The 21,402-nt window shown below is 40.9% G+C and overlaps 1 long non-coding RNA gene across 1 annotated transcript in view; it reads left to right on the top strand.

Annotated features, from left to right (window-relative positions):
- LOC119248262 (uncharacterized) overlaps positions 1-13,180 on the top strand; it is a 78,319-nt gene extending 65,139 nt beyond the window's left edge. The window contains exons 3-5 of the long non-coding RNA XR_005125888.2: positions 4,606-4,711; positions 7,373-7,514; positions 13,081-13,180. This is a non-coding gene — a long non-coding RNA (uncharacterized LOC119248262). The remainder of the gene's footprint in view (positions 1-4,605; positions 4,712-7,372; positions 7,515-13,080) is intronic.
- The last annotated feature ends 8,222 nt before the right edge of the window (positions 13,181-21,402 follow it).

The following is a 21,402-nucleotide window of genomic DNA, read 5'->3' on the forward strand; positions in this document are numbered from 1 at the left end:
GAAACCCCAGAGGGAGCAGCTGCTTTTGTTTCCTTGGAGGCAGCCCAGTAGGCAGTGGGTAAGACAGGGGCCAGGAAGACAATTGCTAGAAAGACATTCCCTGGTGTTCTAATGAGGCAATTAGAGCCACCGAGGTTTCCACTGTGGAGCAGGACAGGGCCCCAAAGGCCCACAGTCCATCCCCTTCATTTTACAGAAGAGGTAAGTGAGGCCCAGAACAGGTGAGTGACTTTCCCAGAGCCACAATGCCAATTAGGACCAGAACCAGAACCCAGGCCTCTGCCAGGCCTGCTCTGCCTCCACCTGAATCAAAACCCACCTGAAGGCTTCCTTGAGGTCTGGAGAAAATGCCCAAAGCAGCAGCAGCATCTTCACCAGGCCTGGGCCTGGGTGGGAACTGCTGTAGGGAAGCACAGTTCAGGTTCAGGATTGCTGAACAGGAGGTAAGAAAATGGGGTTCCTGGGTGAGGGTGAGGAATGGGCTGGGAGGTGCGAGGCCAGGAGGTCATGTCAGCCCCCAGGAGCTGTGACTTTTACCTGCCTGTGTCACGTACTGTCACATTCCAGCCACCTTGAACAAAGATGTGATTCATTTCTGATTTTTCTAGGCAGCCCATGTGCAGCATTCACAGGGAATCCCAGAAAGGAGAGAGCGGCAAGATGCCTGGAATTTAGAATTCTGAAGGGTCTCCCGGGCGCAGGAGCCCGCAGGTCTCCCAGTGCCCCCTTAGTCTTTAACAAGCCCAATAAATCTGCTCACAAAAGGCAGAAGAAAGAAGCTGAAGAACTCGTCCAGCCTTCGCCCCTCCTTGCCCCCCCTCAGCTCCCCGCACACTCATCCTCCTGAATTGTCTCTTTGTGCCCAGCTCCCAGGGCTGGCTCGGCAATTTGCATCTTTGTTGTTCTCCTTTTAAGAACGACAGAAAAACACTCCACAGAGTGGAGCCCGCCCAAGTGGGGCTTCTGCCCACAGAAACAGAGGCACTTAAGTCAACTTGACATTTAGTCAAGTGTGGCGCCCTCACCCCTCACCCCCTCACATACATCAAAATGTAGAATTTAAAAAATAGGGTGGGGGGAAGGGGGGAAGTTATTGAAGGAGAATAGCTAAGGACCTTTTCACCTCATAAAATTTAGTAAATATTTTGTGCACAAATTCTTATGCATGAGTTATATTAATGTTGGGGTTCAGGACACTGTTACCCAAAGTATGGTACCTTGGCATACTAAATATTCAAAGCTGGAGGTGATTCTGACTTCCTCCCCATCTCACCCTTGTCCCCTGAAACAGCTCAAAATCCATCCTGGGAGTCTAGAAGCCTCCTTATTTCTGAACAAGAAGGCCCCCCAATGTAGGGTAAATGGTTATCAGTCTTTTCTGCCCTGCCACCATTAGGATTGATGATGGATCCCTGCAGTCCCGAATGCATGCCTGATGGCGGGCACCTGGAGTGGGGTGTGGGCATATATAGGTGGGATACACCTGGGCTAAGACTGCTTATAAGGGTGGTGTCATGGGGACGCCAACAGAGCAAAAGAGAGACCAGAAGAACAAGTTAGAGACCATGAAGAGAACCAGCAGTGAAGCAGAGGCCATGAGAGAAAGCCAGAGAGCCCAGAAAAGCCAGCGAAAGCCAGAAAGCCAGAAAGCCAGAAAGCCAGAGAGAAAGCCAGCAAAGAGTGAAGATTCCTGGGGGCTGGAAAACCTGCAAGCCTCCCAGCCCCCCGGCATCCCTGCCTGCCGTGTACCTGGTAAAATCCCAATAAAAGCCTGGAAAAGCCACAGAGGGCTCCAGGACTCCTCCTTCACCCATCTGCTCGGGTCTTAGAAAACCTGCCTATCCTGCCACTACACCCCAGTTGATCACAGTGACCTCACATACCTCAGCCTATCAGGGTCCCCTGTGGCGAGCCTCTCTCCTTCAAACTAGCACAAAGATGCTCAGGTCTAACTTTGTTCAGGGCCCTATTTTCTTATGAAGTCTCCCATGTCATGTAAAAGATATTAAACATTTTGCAGTTTTCTCCTGCCAATCTTTCTTTGTCAGTTTAATTTTCAGACCCTGAGAGTGGTGGAAAGCCTCTTCCTCCCCTATGGAGACCTATGGCAAGGCTTCAGTTGTGGGTTTTAATCCTGTTTCTCACCTTTAAAAGGCGGAGGGCCAAAGAAAACTATGTGACTTAGGAATTGGTGTATTTTATTGCAATTTAATTCTTCAGCAGCACGAAGTCTTCAGGTTCTAGATGGTACTATGGTGCATCATAGAGGTTTAACATCTAACTTGAGGATACTTGAGATTTAACACCCATACACTTTGCCATAAATGTGTTGGTCCTCTGGTTTTTAAAAAAACGCACTATATTTAGGGAAATGTAGCGAATATTGTTACTCAAAGACTATATTTTCTCCCAATTAAAAAGATATGCCAAAGGACCTCTTCTGTTTATGTTTTTTATATAACATCCCCTCTGGCACTACTGCTGTCAGTTACACTGCTCACTCTCCATTCACAGACAGAAAGGAGAGACTCAGCAGAAGGGAGAGGGTCCCAGCAACTGCAGCGACAGCCACACGGTGGGATTGAGCTCTTCATCCATATTGATGAGGTGAATGTGGGAGTGGCGTGAGCATTTGGAGTGTAGCTGAAAGAAATGTGGTTCATAACTAAGAGCTGGATGTGAAATATGGGCAGTCTGCAGTGGATATGTTTTTCAGAAGGGCAGCTTGTTCTCTAGGGTTCTCAAGTGCCAACAAAATAATCTTACAGAATACAAACTAGATAATGTGAACTTCACCAGGGTTCAGGTGGAATCAGGCTTTCTCCGGTGAACAAAGTGGTGAGCTCTACTGCCTGCCCCCTCCCAAACCCCTTCCCCCGCCACCTCCTGCTGGGAGGTGAGCTGCCTCTGTACTGGGGATAGGGACCTAGTGCATCTAGTGGCTAGAATAGCTGCAGGCTGAAGAGCAGACCTGGCCTGTTCCACAAGATATGTGGGTAAGGAAGGGTGCAAGACAGAGGAAAGTGGGCCTCCCCAGTGGCGCAAGGGTTGAGCGCTGGGTTGCGAAGCTGCCCGCGGCCTCTGCGGCACCGGTTCAATCCCTGGCTGCTCCCCGGCCACCAGAGGAGGGTCCCACATGGCGCGCAGACCTCTCCTGTCGCCCGCTGCTCCCCTCAGCAGTGTACTTCGGTCCTTCTGCCTGCTCTGCTCCCTGCTCTGGTGAATTCTCTCACCCTCCTGCGCTTCTGACTGTACCCAGTGCTTGCATAAATAAATAAATAAATAAATAAATAAATAAATAAATAAATAAATAAATAAATAAATAAATAAATCTTTAAAAAAAAAAGACAGGAAAGTACAGAGATTTCCCACACACATCCTGCCCACACATGCACCCTCCCCCACCTGTAGATCACCTGCATAATGTACCTGTCTGGTGGAGGATGTGGGTAATGAGGAATGCTTTCTTGATATTTTTATCCCCTGGAGTGGGAGATGGCATTGCATAGACAGTGGTAGCTTTCATAGCTAAACTTCCATATGCAAAATATGTTATCTTCAAGCTAATTGATCTGGGGCAAGGAAGTAGACCTCCCCCTGCCACATCACACGGCTGAGCTTTCGTTCCAGGCAATGCTCTTTGGCCAGTCTCCTCCTCACATGGATAAATGCCCTGGAGGGTGCTGAGAGCTTAATGTCAAACAAAACTCATCCTAAAATCTTGGAGTCTTTGATGGAGCGATTATAAGCAGAACCTATACTTCAAACTCTCCTTTGTTTTGCAAGAGGTAGTGGCTACTTATAAAAGATTTTTATGAACATGAGGACATGATATAAAAGATTTTTATAAATATGAGGACATGAGCCAGACTGCTTTAAAGCACTGGTGTCAATGGGTGCCATTAATTAGGGGGAGGGGAGTCTACCCCTCTAAATGAACTTCAGCTCCATTGTTGGCAAAGATTGTGGAGTCATGATTTTCCAGTCTAGCACTTGGTACATGTAAGTACTCAGCTTAGTTTGTTGTAAGAATAGATGGTTGGTACTTTCAGTAATAGCAGCTGAGGGCATTTTGTCCCAGGCAGAAGTAAGTAAAAAAAAAAACAAAAACGGAGAATGAAATGGGTAGACTGCAGTGAGTAACAGGCAGGAAAGAGCTGGCCTATGTGAGGCATTCATTTAAGTCCTCCAGAAACAACCAGGGTATTTTAAGAGAGGTGACCTTTTATTTGATTGGAGCAAAACTGAATCAAATACTAGAGATGGTAGCCAAATGAAATGTATACCCAGAAACCCCTTATTCAGACTTTAAAGAACATTTTCTAGTCCTATCTTCCCAAATTAAAAAATTAAAAAAGTACAAGCTCAACCTTGGCAAAATCTGGCATACCTTAATCTATTAGGATTTTCTTCCAAAACTATTATGCCTTCAAAGTATCAAAGTACCAAAGACCAGCAAGTTATTTCACATTATATCTAGCAGCAAAGGAAGAAGGACCAAAGATTCTAAAATGTCAAACCTGAATGTGAAAAAGTGAAATAATAAATTAAAAAAAGGAAAAGTGATCTTTAAGTACTCTAAAAATTATTTTCTTTTATCTCTAGACTGATGGCAACTTCTGTGAAATGCCAAGAACCATAATATTACCCCAAGACATCTGGTCCTCTCATCCTTTAGTGAAGTGCAGATGGAGACTCCTATGTGGTCTTGGTAAGAGGAATTGGTCACGCTCATTAGCCTGGGCAGATTTAAGTTTCAAATAATAAGCTAAATTGAGAACTACCAAGAGACTAACTCTTGCAAAAGCTGCACTGTAGCCTGAAGGGGGACATGCCAATTTTGGATTAATTAAAAAGGTTATTAAATTGTTCAGATGGCATGTTAATGAGCAATCTGCAGGGCACTTAGTCAACACCATACCTCCCAGCCTTAATTACAGGACCCTTATATTGAAAAGAATCTTGGCAAGCCCACAAAGGAGCTCAAAGTACATCAGTCTTGAATATAATACGAAGATGGTCAACCCAGGACAAATCCCATGAAGAAAGATGGTAGTTAAGTTTATAATATGGACTCTTCCAGAAGAAAGGTGATGATGATTTCAACCAACTTAGAGACACTGGGATGTCAGAGTTAATTGGAGAGATAATAGATACTATACATTTATAATACATTTTGGACATAAGAGGTCAAAGGGCTTGGTATGTTTTATAAACTCGTATTTCCCCCACATTGTGGTAATAAAATTAGAAGTCTTAAATTATTGGTGTTATTTCATGAAGTTCACCTAATTGAGAGATTGAGATACTTTAATATCCACTTCAGAGTTCAAATGCCAGAAAAAGATAGAACTTGTGCCTGGATCAGTAATTCTCAGAGTGTAGGCCCCAGTAGCCACCTAATACCCCTCAGCCTGATTTACAATCACAGGTCTCTCTTTTTTAGGTCAAAGAAAGTGTGCCTTCATGTAATTTGACACAGCAGCATGGTAACTGAGGAAGGAGGCAGGAGAAGGGGGGCGAGAGATATTGAGCTTGCTAGAAAGTCCTCCCCCACCAGCCTCCATTCCTTTCCCCTTCCTCATCACACCACCACCTCCAGCAACATGGGGAAGGCTTTTAATGCTCACCGCAGACTTGTGTTCTTGGGAAGTGTAGCCAGGTGCATCCTAGGTAGGGGAGAGGAAGGCTTTGGTTACCTAGTGTGTTGTCATCATTTCCTTCTATAACATGCTCAGGCATCTCCAGGAAGCTGAAAGTTTTACCTAATTGGTCTAGTGTTAAATTGTTAATAGGTCATTGTAAATTCCCCAAGGCAGCAGCCAAATATCAAATTGGCTAATTAGCAATAAAATATTTCGAATATTGTTAAAATTCATAGCAGGTTGTCAAAAGGGCAAATTCTGCATTTTCTCAGCATACACATTCAGCTTCAACAACTTCTGTCTTCATATGCTTAAAAAATAAATATTTACCAGCCACTAAATATATTTAAATTTTCCTACTTTTGTGTGAACCTTTGGAAACAATTGCCTGCTATGTTTTCCTGGCAAGTATTTACCAAAAGAAGCCAGAAAAGGTTCTCTTCTCTTCTAAGAGTTGTGGCTACACTGGCTAGATTTCTCCAAATTCATTTTCACCTACATGGTTCCCTTCCCAGTTTTGTACATGGTGGCTTGGAGACTAGGTAAAGGCTGGCCTGAAATACATTCCTATCTGTGATTCCTGGCAGCTTTATTTTTTGTGCCTGTTCAGACCAATTCAGCTAATATTTATGATTCAGACTCTGTGCTATGTGAGAGCAATACAGAGATGATTAATATATAGCTCCTGTGCTCTGTGAGTTCAACACCTAAATAATTAAATGCCATTCTTGTGATGGGAGTATAATAGAGGCAGAGAAGACTAGCAAGAGTGGTCGGCTGTACTTGGGATGGGTGGAAGGTCAAAGAAGGTTTCACAGAGGTAGACTCGTAAAATGACAGAACTTGAACTCAATAAATTAGAAATCTAAAAGTTAAGATGCATTTTAATTAGGACTGAAAGGCTACGGGTGGGATGCATGTGAAAACTTTAAACTGGAGAATGTGAATGGGCATTGAGCTGCTCCTTAGCTAGGCAGCAGCAATGAGGGACGGGCAGAGGAAAGGGCAGCTCCAATAACCCAGAAATGGATACAGTACATTAGTTCTTTGAGTGGCTGATAATTAAAGAACTTTTATCCTCACAAGACACAGCACTATAGAAACAACTTTCGTTCAGAGGAGCAGCTAGATGACAAAAAGTCAGCATTTTAAAAATGAGTTAGAACCTAGTATGTGCCTCTGAGGGGACAACAGAATTTCTGTGTTGTTCTCGAAGCCAAACCAAAGATTCATCTACTGCCTTAGCTTCCTGTTGCATTGTCATCACCTCACACATAGGTGTTCAATAAATAACAACACTATGACTAAGTTCAGCTTTCCACACATCAGAACTACCCTCTCTTGGTATTAACAAATCCAACTAGGTAAACAAATTTGAACCACCAAGAATCTCGCAGAGAACTACATTCTCAGAAGTTATATTTGACACAAAAGTACAATCATGCGTGGGCAACTTCATCCACCGTCATGGCTTTCTCTACAATATCACCAAAATTATCTCCAATGCATATGTTCCAAGCAAAACTATTCCAGGATAAAAATAAAAGGAATTCCAATAGCAATGACATCCCCATAATGTGGGCTTTGCAAGGATGACTTTGTAGTTTTGTTATATAGCACTGAGTTTTAATTTAAGATGAAGAAATTAGAACCATAAACATTTTTGTATCCTACCAATAACTAACTCGCTCTCTCTCACGCTTTCTCTTTCTCCAACCCTGAGACAGATACAAAAAGTTAAATAACCTGAGTCATGTTAGCAACCTCGCAAATGAAGCATAAACATGACATGACATGGACATAGAAAGCATTTTCAACTATGACACAGCCGTGCAAAACAAAATTGCACCTTTTGAATGACAAACGCAGGTGAGAATATGTTTAATAAAGTAGGTCAATTGAACACCTCGGGCCAACACCAATCTATTTACCAACCACCACCTCTTATAATTGCTTCTCTTAGCATCCTGGAACTGATAATTTGGAATCTGGATTTAATACAATCTTTCAATGGAAGCTTCACTAAAAGCTTAAATACATTTCAAATTATTAATTTAAAGGGTTACTTGTTCTTCCCATGGAAACTCTTTTCTAAGACTACAAAAATAAAAATTAACAGGGAGAAAAATTTAGAGAACAGATGGAGGGAGCTGAGAACTTCTCCAAGGTCCCACAACTGGAGAAAGATCCAATAAAACTTAGCACCAGGTTGGCTTACAGAATAAAGGTACTAAGGGCCTCCCCTGGTGGCGCAGCGGTTAAGCGCTGGGCTGCGAAGCTGCCTACAGCCTCTGCAGCACCAGTTCAATCCCCGGCCACCAGCGAGGGTCCCACATGGTGCAACAGACCTCTCCTGCCGCGCCTGCTGCTCCCCTCAGCAGTGTATTTCATCGGTCTGCCTGTTCTGTTCCCGCTCTGGCTCTAGTGAATTCTCTCACCCTCCTGCGCTTCTGACTGTACCCAGTGCTTGAATGAATGAATGAATGAATGAATAAATAAATAAATAAATCTTAAAAAAAAAAAGAATAAAGGTACTAAAAGAAAGCATTTTTGAAAACCAGTGACTTGACATTGCAGTGACTTCCTTAGTTCCTATCATTTACCTTCCTAGACTTTTCCTGAAAACATAAGAAATATCAAACAAAAGAGTAATCCTCCTTCCTCTCTCTATTCCTCCTTTCTTCTTTTTCTTCCTTCCTTCCAAATTTCTGGCATAGGTTATATTGAAAAAGAATAGTTTTATCTTATATTTTTTAAATATTTATTTATGCATACAAGAGCTGGGGTATAGGCCAGAGATATGGAGAGGTGAAGCGTTCACCAAAGACAGAGTTGGGAGCAGAATAGGCAGATTGACTGAAGTACACTGCTGAGGGGAGCAGCGGGTGAGACAGGAGAGGTGTACTTCGCCATGTGGGTTAGCTCCCTGGCAGGGGATCAAACTTGTGCTGCAGTGACTGATGATAGCTTCATAGTGCTGAGACTTAACCCGTTGCACCACCAGGGAGGTCCAAGAAGGAATAGTTTTAAAATGCAGTTATAGGGCCTCCCTGGTGGCGCAGGTGGTTGAGTGCCACACTGTGAAGCTGTCCACAGCCTCTGCAGTGTGGGTTCGATCCCAGCCTGCAGGTGAGGGTCCCACATGGCACAGCAGACCTCTCCTGTCTCGCCTGCTGCTCCCCTCAGCAGTGTATTTCTTCAGTCGACCTATTCTGTTCCCCACTCTGTCTCTGGTGAATCCTCTCATCCTCCCGCGTATCTGGCCTGTACCCCGGTTCTTGTATAAATAAATCTTTTAAAAAAATGCAGTTATAGGGCCTCCCTGGTGGCACAGCAGGTTGAACACAGGGCTGTGAAGCTGTCTGCAGCCTCTGCAGCACCAGTCCAATTCCCAGCCTGCCAGGGAGATTCCCACACAGTGCGGCAGACCGCTCCTGTCTCACCTGCTGTTCCCCTCACCAGTATATTTCAGTCATCTTCCTGTTCTGCTCCCTGCTGTATCTCTGGAGAATCCTCTCACCCTCCTGCACCTCTAGCCTGTATCCTAGCTCTTGTATAAAAATAAATAAATCTTTAAAAAAATAAAATACAATGCAGTTATAAAAAAAAAAAAACAAATTAAGATGATTACCAAAAAATTTATTTCTTAAAAACTGTTGACTTAAGTGAAAACTTGCTAACACCCTGGCATTTACCAAGTGTGTTGGGCATCACAATGGTCTTAAAGACAGTGCACACACAAGTGCACACACACATACAGTTCCATAAATGAAGAAGTTTGGGAGATTCTTGTTTATAGCTCCCCCCACATTCCTTTGGTGATTTATTAGCAATGTTATCTTTTGAGTATTTTGAATTTTAACTCAGGACTTCCCAAACTTATTTGAGCATGGAACTTTCTACAACTTAGATATAGTTTTGGGTTTTTATGGGCTATCTGTGTATGTGTGTGTGTTACCTGAAAATCTGTTAAATATGATGGAAACTGCTGGTTTGTGGAACATCTTAGAAAGAGAGCATTGTTATAGCCTGAACAGGATCACATAGATGATGTGATATGAACAACATATAAGAGTGTCCCTCTTGGTCTCCCAGTAATAATGTCTAAAGTGTGAATAACTTTTACTAGCTGTTAGATTTTTGAGGCCTTTTTGAATAAATAAATATCCCAGGAATCAAAACCAAGAGTCACCAACTAGTTAGTACAACCAAATAATCAGCAGGAATGCTAACCAGCTCCTTAGTTGCCAAGATGTTGTCCACTTCAATGGGGAGAAAAGACTCTGCCACTAGTCATATATCTAGTCAGTCTCTTCAAACTGTGCAACCTTCATCATAAAATTGCTTCTATTTATCATTTCCACTTATTATCCTAGTCCAGATTTCTATAACCATAAATCTCTCTTTTCCAGACTCCTTTCATGTTATTTATCATGCACATAGCCACCAAACAGATCTCCCCAAATACTACTTTTATCTTGTGCTGAAAATGGAATCATTCTCCATTGCCCATGAAGTTACTGCCCTCGCTCCAGCATTCAATATTCGTCTGACTTTATTTTTCATTGCTCCCCATTTCCTTCACTGAAGATACAGGTTCTTTAGTCTTCTCATTAAGTTCCAGGCTCTTCCTTCCTTCCTTTACTTTCTCTTTATATTCTCCTTTCTTTCAAGTTATACTTTCCCTGAGAATTATTTTAGTCACTTCACCTAATATTGATTTCTCTCTTCCTGAGGCCATATACTTGACAGTTTATTAATGCATTTGGCATTTGATTGTATGATTTATTTAGGTCGCTGTTATAGTTGTGTATGTTTTATTCCCCTTGCTTCTAAATACAGGTATTCTAAGAGAGCAAACCTCATCATAATCAATTTGTATTCCATACCATATGTATCATGCACTGAAAAAATAGCAAACACTTTCTTAATTATTGACTGGGATGAAAACAAATGTTAATTTTAAAGAGATATCTGTTAGTTATTAAAGAATGCTAGATAAGATCCTTCTTCAATAATACTTTATTTGCACTAATTTTAAGATAGTCTCTAAGTAGTAAAATTACATTCCATTATACTATTCTATAATTCAGACCCTTCATTATTTCATTCCCTCAGACAACTCAAAAACTTCTTTTCTCTAAGAAGGAATAGGAACAAGGAAGTAGCACGGCTCCTAGGTTTCATTATCTCCAAGAGAGTGTGACAGACTCTGAGCTGGCCTACACCTATTCCTGCCTTTTGCTATCCCTGCCCTTATGCAGTCCCCTCACCTAGAGTGTGAGTAAGACCTATTGTTACAGGGCAACCCCGATATAAAATGGGTTGCCTGACTGTGGGTCCTCACCTGCACACTTAAAGGGGACTTAAACTGTAGGCACACACAAAAGGTTAATCAAAGGTTTATTTACAAGGAAAGGGGAAATGAGGAAATGAATAATTCAGGGAGAAAAAGAGGGAGATAAATTCTTAAATGTGTCCTACCTGTTCTGCTGACCTGAAATCCCAAATGACCCACCTAGACCAAGCACTGCCTGGCCAAGAGAGTAAACCAAAAGAGTGAGCCCCACTCACATGGCTGGTTACAAACACAAGCAGAGAAAATGGCTGCTTAACTCTGCCCTTAGGTCCTCGCAACCTCCCATTGGGGATCATGAGATTTGTAGTTCCCAGTGTGTTGATGGAGTGGGGGTGGAGTCCACAAAACCTGTATGGAGTTTGCACAAGGAATCCTTTCCCCCTAACACTGTGACTTGCTTTTAGCCAATAAACTGGGGCATAGGGTTGGAATGTCCCTTCCCTGATCTTATTACAGAAGATGGTAACTTCAGTCTTGCTAAATAAATCTCTTTTGCCTTCTCAACTGGCATGCTTTGATGAAGCAAATAACCATTTTGGAGAGTCCCATATGATAAAGCACTGAGGGTGGTCTCCAGCTAAGAATAAGCTAGGAACTGAGGCTCTTCATTCTACAACCCTCCAGAAACAGAATTCTACCAACAAACACACAAGTTTGGGAGCAAATCCTTCCACAATGGACCTATCAGATGAGACCTAGTCCTAATCCAGCACCTTGATGGCAGCTCCTGGGGGCCCCTGATGGAGAGGACTCAGCTGCAGTGCCCAACACACAAAAACTGTGATGTGATATGTGCTGTTTGCAGCTGCTAAATGTATATAAATTTTTCATGTAACAAAGGATAATAAATACAGAACATCAAAGAATTATCTATGTGATTATTTTAATGGCTGACATTAAGATATGCTTATCAAAAAACCAAGCATATGATTTGGGTATGTAATGTGACTGAGATATTCTGTCATATCATGGAAGCTCATGCAATCATGCTGGAGAGATTCAAATTGTCTTATGTAATACCTGGTGGAAGCTCAAAAGCACAGACGGCCATTACTAAGAAATCACACTAGAACCTTTTTTGAAACCTTGGCCCCAGTATTCTAAAAGTGAAGTTTAAAATAGTAGGTAATGTGGTCACTTTAAAAGTCTACATCAGATGTTTTTGTCAAAGGCCGCACATTTTATTTTTTTTATTTTAAGATTTATTTATTTATTTACACGAGCACTGGGTACAGTCAGAAGCGCGGGAGGGTGAGAGAATTCACCAGAGCCAGAGCGGGGAGCAGAGCGGGCAGAAGGACCGAAGTACACTGCTGAGGGGAGCAGCGGGCGACAGAAGAAGTCTGCGTGCCATGTGGGACCCTCCTCCGGAGGCCGGGGAGCAGCCGGGAATCGAACCGGTGCTGCAGAGGTTGCGGGCAGCTTCGCAACCCAACACTCAACTGCTGCGCCACCGGGGAGGCCCAAAGGCCACACATTTTAAAATGTGCACTTCAGTGCACATATAAGAACTATGTTTGATATACATTAACTGGTAAGATTCTACCAGCTAGATACTTGATAGGAAAGAGGACTGAAGGGATCATGTAGCAGGTGAGTAGAGCATAGGTAATTAGAACAAAAAACAATGTGATTTTTTTTTTACAGGTTTACATCTCATATCACTAGGTAATTGGCTCTTTGTTTTAGTTTGATTTGTTATTGTTTAGCAGTTGGAAATGCCCACAGATGCTTTGAATCTTTATCCTAGGAATCTGTTATGCATTTGGTGAAACAGTAGTTCCTAGATTTCTAGATTATAAGAACCAGAGAAATGTATTAAAAATAGGCAGTTAGATGAATAGACAAATCGAATATGCTACCACAGACAGTAAACTTCATTATTTCAAGTTAGGGTATTAAAAGAAAAATTATGTGTTGTCACTGACTTTTCATAGAGAAAGGACAATTTGACTTCAAGCAGTAAAGTCACAACCTAAAAAATAAAAAATCAGAACTTAAATTTCATAAATCTACCTTTAAGAAAAATTCACCACATTGTTCATATTTTTCTCTTTTCCTTGTATATCATCACAGCAGTTGGAAACCATGGACTAAAGAGATTCACTAACAGAGCGAGAGCTAAGAGACTATTGACATAAAGCTGCCTAGGACAAGCTCAAGGAAGTCAACATATTTAAGAAAGTCAAGGTCATTGTTTTAAAAAAGCCCATTTGTCTAAGTGACAACAGTTGTAGTTTAATTAGTTAACCAAAATATGTTTCTTTCAGTTTTGTTTTATACATTCAGATCTTTAGAATGTGATGGGTACTGATTCTGACAAACTCTCCCCCCGTGCAATAGATGTGGTGGCATAGAAACATTAGTACAAGCACTGACTCTCTTGTCTCTGCTAGAAAGACAGGTCACTGAGACCCAGACCTACAACCCAGTCACCACAGCATCCAGGTGGCAGCCATGTTGGATTGAGATACAGAAACTTGCAGGTCCCCAAACCCAAGCTAAACGCCAAGATAGCCAACATCACATCCATATTTCACACCATTCTCTAGTGAGAAAAAATTAAGTCCCACAGGCCCTACAAGTCCTCAAGGCTCAATAGACTTTGGGTGAACTCTGGCAGCAGAAGTTCATTATGGCTGAATTGGCATCTCAGCATCTCATCTCAAATGTGCAGCTTGCTCAACCACCTATATCAGCAGGACTTTGAAATAGATCATGGAACTTAATGCACAAAAGCTCAACCATCCCACGAATTTAGTTCCTTTTTATATCTTTGTCGGTGACCTCTCGGGGTGCCTCTCCATGCTCTCGGGGGGCCTTTGGGAACTGCAACTGAAGGAAGCACGCAGGCATCTGTGGCAGAAAAGGGCAGTACCTGAGACGAATGTCAGGGCCAGAATTAAGCTGATTGGCACACATTAAAATGCAACATAATAGTGTATTTGTCGCAGTGTCCCTCTCCTGCAGTTGGCTCATGAGGAATAATGATGGCTTACTGACAGAAGCAGGGACTCAGCGGCTGGATAACATTGTTGGGCTGATGGTTTGAAGTGGCCCCACCGTCGCCTGTTTTGGAGTGGAAACAGAAGCCATTCACTCCTTCAGGCAGGGTGCTGAAAACAGACCCACAGCCGTGCACAACGTGTCCATTTTGAAAGGCTTAAGGAAAGTGTTCTCTGCCATAATTTCCATTGTCATTTCTTCCCCCACTGTTTATATAATGTGGCCAGGAGTGGGATTGTAAACTAATATTACATTCAAGAGCCTCACATAGCAAACACCAGAGCTGGCTTTTCCGGGGAGAGGATTACCAAGGTTCCTACAGAGGCAGGCACACCATGGCACACACAGCCACCTGCCTTATTAAAGCAGTCCTTTCCTGGGAAAAGAACATTGCCACGGAAATAATGAATTAATTTGGCATTTCCTTCGGACTCACTCAGCACGCGGTGTGCTTCCCTAAGCATGAAAACAGCACATCTTCACAGAAACATTTCTAAAATGATGTGCCTACTCATAGAAAAGATCAATTTGAATAGATTCAATCCCCAAGAGGGCAATTCAGGACCAAAAGTTTTCAACCAAAGTCAAGACAGATTGTCTAACTAGTTTTCGAATCCGGCACAGACCATTATCTTTGTCCATATTTCAGTACATATAAAACCTCTCTCTCTCCCCCTCACGCTACATATATACATAGACAGACACACATTTATTTGTAGCTCTTAGATACTGAGAACAAAGCTCTTGCTATGTCAGCATAAAGGCTACTGCTGTTGAAGTGAGAAAAAAAAAGTGTGTTCTAATATAAAGAATGGAAACATAAAGTTATTGAATGTGACTTTTGGCTGAGAGGCTGTATTTAGGTTGTTGAAAGTTAGAAAAAGAGATGAGATAGGATTATAAGGGGAGAGATGTGAGGATCGAGAGAGAAAGTGAGAGATGGGTTGATTAAAATGCTAGCTGGTGGATATTGTGTTGAAAACACAGATTTGAGAGGTGAAAGGCCAGACTCAGCACAGAACAGCCAAAATGGAATTAGAGCTTAAAAGCGCCATTAGCAGATTGAGGGCCAGAAGCTATGCGTTGCAACAAGGAAGTGATAATTATAAATAGCCGAGGAGAGGATAGAGATCCAGACGTGATAATGCTGTGCTGCTCGGAAAAGGAGGATGGAGCTCCCTGAATCAAGTGCAAGAGGACAAAACATACAACCCACCAACACGAGGGTGCATGGAGTGAAAATCAGAAAGCTGTGCTTTTCTTTGTTTTCTTTCTTTCTTAGGTCAAGTGTTGTCACTGAATTTCTCAGGTTGATGTTTGCCTGGCCTCCACCACAGGGACCTCATGTTAGGCGAGCACAAAGCTGAAAGCCCCCTAAGACATTATTCCAGTGGTGTCTGCATTTTCCATGCCAACAATTTGATACCAAAGACACAGCATTTATTACAGCCATCCTCTACCTCCTGATAGGAGCCTGAGGCTAGTTTATCCCAGGTAACTTGGCACTCACAAAAGCAGGAGCCATGGCTGATTAGCTCAACAGGCAAGAGCCCAGTACGAAGAAGCAAAGAGTATAAAGCAGTAGCTCCTGACAGAGGGTACAAATTTCCAGTTATCTTGATCTTGCAAATCATTCTAAATATATCAGTTTATCCAATTATCATGCCTTACACACTATAAATGTATACGATTACATTTGGCAGTTATTCCTTAATAAAGTTCAAAAAAGAAAGATAACCTCACCCCCCTACACACACACAATTCCCTATTCCAAAATATCCCTTAACAATTAAATGAAAATTTTTGTATGTGACATACAAATACTCTTTTTTTCTTTTCTTTTTTTTTTTTATAGTTCAAGAATTACTCACATTGAGAAACCCCTGTGGCACTACTGACTGAGCAACTCCACATCCCTGGATGACACTCTCAACTCTCAACTCCATCCTGTCCAATCCCTCAAATATTGGCCAGTAAACCTTATAAAGCTCCAATGTAAACATGAACAGCTTCAGCACAAATCCATCCCCATCACCTGGCAAAGACTCTTAAGTACAGAATCAAAAGCTTGATGATAAGAAGACCAACAAAGATGGCTTCATAAAGCAGCAGATTCAAGTTTGCAAAAGAAGTTTTACCCTTGAAATAAACATGAACATGTCTGCCCTCCCACTGAAACCCTTTTTTATATCCTGTAATACTATTGCGAGTATCATTTTAGGGTCAAAGTGAGGCGGTCTTCTCAATTTCATGGACTGACAAGTAGAAATTGAACAACTACTCATGGTTTTATGCCCTTTTGAATTTTTACTGGGGGCTTAACATTCCTCCTTAGTGAAAAGTAACTGGCTAACATTCAAAGTTTGCTCTATTCACACAGGTGTCCTTTTTATTCTTATGGACCCAAATTAGTATGTCTTAATCTTACATGCATTACCCTTTACTGCAACACCCTAGAACACTATTAACTCTGGGTAGAAAAGAATTTTCAAATGTACAGTTTGATTTTTTTTTCATATCAATTGAAGCCATACAGATGAACTAAGCTCTTTGTTAATCCAGTCATACAAAAGAAAACTCAATATATAATGCTCTCTATATTGTTATATATTTGCTATATCATGTACTACAAAACCCTTTTCTACAGTAAATTTTTATGCCTACATTCTTCAATAGGGTGATTTTGTTAGTCCTGACTTTAATACTGACTTCTGATTCAAAACCCCACAAACTCATAAAGCTCCTTACCATAATTCCCTCTACAGCATCCTCCTTATTTCTTAATTCTTATAATTCTCCTGAATTATTTCAGTATGTGTGCTCATTATGCCTGGTTTAAAAAGCCATGTGCAATGGTTCCCTAATGTCTAGTGAATGAAGTTCAGGCTCCACAGGCTGCCTTGAAAATATTCTATAATCTGATTTCAACCTTCATTTCAAGATTTTTAGTTAACTGATCGCTCACTGTCCCCTGAAACATACAACAAACCTCCATCAATGCACTGCGCATGTGTAAATTCCCCTTATATCGAGAACTGTCTCCTCTCTTCTCTACACTAGACTATTTGGGTAAAAGTGTCCCCTTGCTTGATCCTTAACTTGAAGGCCATCTACTCCTTAGGTTTCCTAAATGGATTTGTGGGGTATACATCCCTCTTGAAATTATTGTACAAATTGTGTGTGTGCATGGTAGGCTTTAATCTTGGTGGCCTGAAATACATCATGCAGAACTTATTTGCTTGTGTGATTTCCTCCTATGAATCTGGGCAAGTTCTGTTATCAGTTTAACTAACAGAATTCCAAGGAGGTGACTTTGCACCAGTTCTGAAATTTAGCCTTAAGATCTTTAGTTCTCAGGAAAGCCAGCTGCCATATAAAAATTCCAGCTTCTCTGAGACTACCAGATCCTTGAACATCTAGGCAGTGACATGGAAAGGCTCAGAAGGAAGATACCTGAAGTCCCTCACCCAAAGGCAGGGATGTTGTCAGGAGGAATTGGACACTGGGTTCAAGAGCAATATACTTGATGGCAAAGTTCTTCTTTTCCCAGGGACTTCCTAGCACTTGTGGGCTTCTTGACCTTGGGCAGATTACTTAGCCATTCTACACTTTGTGTCCTTATTTGGAGGTTCAGAATAATTGTTCTGAGGATTATGCAAATAAAGCATTTGAAACAATGTTATCCATTATTATCATTATTCCAAAAAATGACAGTAGTGTCTTATTTTTTTTTAATTGGAGACTCAAGTCCCATTCTTTGAAATATCTTGTGAATTTTACAGCTCTCCATTATTATGTACACCTAAAGATTCTTCCTTTAAAATGAAAATTCGCATCTCTATGTTTGCTTATTTATAAGTATTTTCCAACGATACCATCATCCAAAGCCACTAGACTCTGTTGCTAAAACAGAATCCACATTCAGTCTTGGACTTCCCAGACACAGTGATTAAAAAAAAAAGTCAAATTATAGTACTGTCAGCCAATATTTCTCTTTCCTTTGGGGATATTGTAATGGCACATGTGTATACATACCTTTTAAAGTTTAAATAAAGAAATTCAGATAGTATAAATATCAATAAAGATAAAAATCTCACTAGCCTAGTGTGATGGTTAATTTTATGTATTAACTTGCCTGAGCCATAGAGTCTATTTGCTAAAACAATATTCTGGATGGTTCTGCTAAAGTGTTTGGGAGTGAGACTTACATTTTAATTGGTGGATGTTGAGCAAAGCAGATTGACCTTCATAATACAGATGGTCCTCATCAAATCAACTGGGGGTCTGAATAGAACATAAGACTGACCTCCTGGCAAGAGGGAATTCTACTGCCAGGTGGTCTTCAGACTTCAGCTGTCACATCTGCTCTTCCTGAGTCTCCAGCTTGTCAGCCCATCCTGCCTATTTTGAACTTGCTAAGTCTCCATAGTCACCTAAGCCAGTTTGATAACCTAAACTGAATCGCTCTGTATACACATACATCTTATTGATTCTGTTTCTCTGTAAAACCTAACTAATGTACTAGTTATTGCTGATGTTTTCCTGATGGACCACTTGAGGGCCTAAGATAATGAAAGCTTATTCCGTGGAGATGCAATAGACAACATACCCTTGGCCCTAAATTCTTTTTTTGACAGGGAATTTATAAAAATATCCCTCAGGGAAGCATTTGAAGATTAAGCAAAGCATGAGCTCAAACTTGATGCCCTTGGAGTTCGTGAAGTTTAATCTTCGATGGCAGCACCATTCTGCCTATCAGATCATGGATCGCTTCACCTGTAGAATGATAGTGTCTGGTTCTTGTAATATCTACATTTTGCCCAAGGCTTTTTAAAGGCATAGCAAAATTTGCCGCCTCAGAGACAGTATTCTTTCCATATCACCTGCATCTGAGGGCCTTGGGGTTCCATGCATGCTAGTGTTTCTCCCATATTTCAGGTAATACATCTCTCTGTATTCTTTGTCAGAAAGGCTCTGTCATACATATTCAGGAGACATTTGCCTGGGAGACAAATGCCGTGAACACTCTGCAGCAGGTAGAAGAAGAGCCTATTCATTCTTTCTGTTTCATTTCAGATAATAATGACTTTCTGTCTATCTTTTAAATGAGTATTTCTAGACTGCTGAAACATTAAATGAATATTTCTAGACCACTAAGAACATTAAAAAAATAACTAAAACCCAAACTTAATATTCATCTAATTCTAATTTCCCATCTTGCCTTGGTTTAGTGATAGACTTGTTTTTTGCTGCACTTGCTCATTATTTTTCACTTTCTTCGGTCCTTCCCTCTCTATCCACTGTTACTATTTCCCCCATCTTTTTCTTCCCGAATTTCCCTTATCTTCTCCCTTTTTTCATGCCCCTTTAGTGCTGGACTACAAATAGCATTCCATTGCTTTGTAATTCATCCTTTGCCCACTGAAGCTCTTTTCAGTTGTTGTTAAAATACAGCCTCTCTGCATTTATATGTCCCCCTAATATTTTCCCCAACCCTAATACAATAGCTTATTCTTATTTCCTTTCTTTTATAGCCTTTTTCTTAGTAGTTAAGAAATTTAGAAAAAGCCAACTAAAAAATGATTATTTCTAGCCATTCCTTACCATTCCTCATAATTATATTCATCAGAGATTTGATAACCAAGTAATATGAGACATTTCTAGGATCTTCAAATATTCCTCTAACTTCTCTACCTTCAGCTTGTACATCTGTAAAGGGAGTTTTATAACAATAATAATATATGTCTCAGAGGACTGGAGTTAGGGTTACATAAAATTAGCATATTAAAACATGTTATAAACTATAAAGTGATAATATGAAGGTTAGTTTCCAGTCATCCAGGTGTATATTTACCGAGAGACTTTCTGTGGATTAAAAATTAAATTAAAAACTCTGCCAAAACAAGTAAATAAAGAAACTAAACAGCCTACAATTAACAAACTTGGTCTCAATTGTGCCACATTCTTTCTGTCACCTAGAAACTAATTAGTACAACATAATCACATACTTCCTGCTCAGTAAACATACAAGTCCCAGAGGAACAAATGATTTGTATCATGAATCACTGGCCACTGCTTACTGGTAATTATCATATAAATGAGGTGCTTCAAGTTGACCTCTGATTCCCTAGTCCTTTTCTGAGACAGCAGAGATACACCAGTTATGCAAAACTTGATAAAATTTAAATTACTTTTCAAAATTCACCTTCTGAATATTTTTTCCTAAAAAAAAAAATCACCACTACTAGCACAACAAAAAAAAGCTATCAAAACAGATACTAAAATACGAATGTGAATAGTATGTTTAGAAATGGTTCCCATAATTAAAAAAAGAAAATTCAAGAAAATATGTAATAAAGTACCAAGAGTTATCACTCACTTTAGCTGTATGGAAGTCACCATACAAGCCCCTCTGGAGAAGTCAACAAGTTAAAGTCATGGGAGGGTAAGAGCTCAGTTCCTGGTTAGCTCTATGAATTTTGTTGGCTTACTTCCCTCACTTACAGTTTTCTACAATTAGGCAGTTAAAATAGGTGATTTTAGGATTCTTTCCTGACTTAGCATTGATTCTGAATCTTGAAGAGGTATACTCTGTACCTTAAATATCATTTAAAACATATTTAATTTGAATCACACATTGACCACATTGGAATCACTTAAGGAGCTTTAAAAACAAATGATACCAGCACTTCATCCCCCAGGGTGGGAATTTATTGGTCTGGGTGCAGCCCGACACCAACGACAGTAAAAGCTCTAACATGCAGCCAACATGGAGAAATATTTATTAATCACTATGTATTTGAGATGTGAGTAGTTCCTTTTCTTTCCTTTCATCATTAGAAGGACCTAAGTTGTTCTCTGAAACTGCCTTGTCACTAACACATGGAGAATTCAATCAACCCTGCATGGTGGTGGTGCCTGGAGTGAGATGATGTCAGGGAAGTTATCCAGCAGGACATTGTCTTACAGGGGCGCCCAATAAAGAGTCATTTCCTTCTTTCTCCCCACTTCTTGGTTCCCCAAGACCTCCAATCCCTGGATTTCCCTCCACTACATATTAAATATTGCAATATCAGTAAAATAAGTAAATTTTTGAAGTAGAACATTCCGAACTGTTCCATCAACTCAAATAAAAACACAGTGATGTTAGAGACCCTTTCCCCAATACTTAGAATAGATATTTATTCAATGAAGAGATGAACTGGTCAGTGTTTCTACAGACCTTTGGTTTCTGTCTCCCCAACACACACACTTACACACATACATCTCATCTTTTTATAACTGCTTTTTACTGAAATAAAGGATCTGGGTGTCATGAGCCACATCTATTCATTTCCCTTCATTATAAGATCTCCACTACTTCTCAATGGAGATACTATCCTGTAGATAGGA

The sequence above is a fragment of the Talpa occidentalis genome, unplaced genomic scaffold, assembly GCF_014898055.3.
Source record: "Talpa occidentalis isolate TD23 unplaced genomic scaffold, MPIMG_talOcc4v2.1 talOcc4.16, whole genome shotgun sequence".
Taxonomy (NCBI): Eukaryota; Metazoa; Chordata; class Mammalia; order Eulipotyphla; family Talpidae; genus Talpa; species Talpa occidentalis.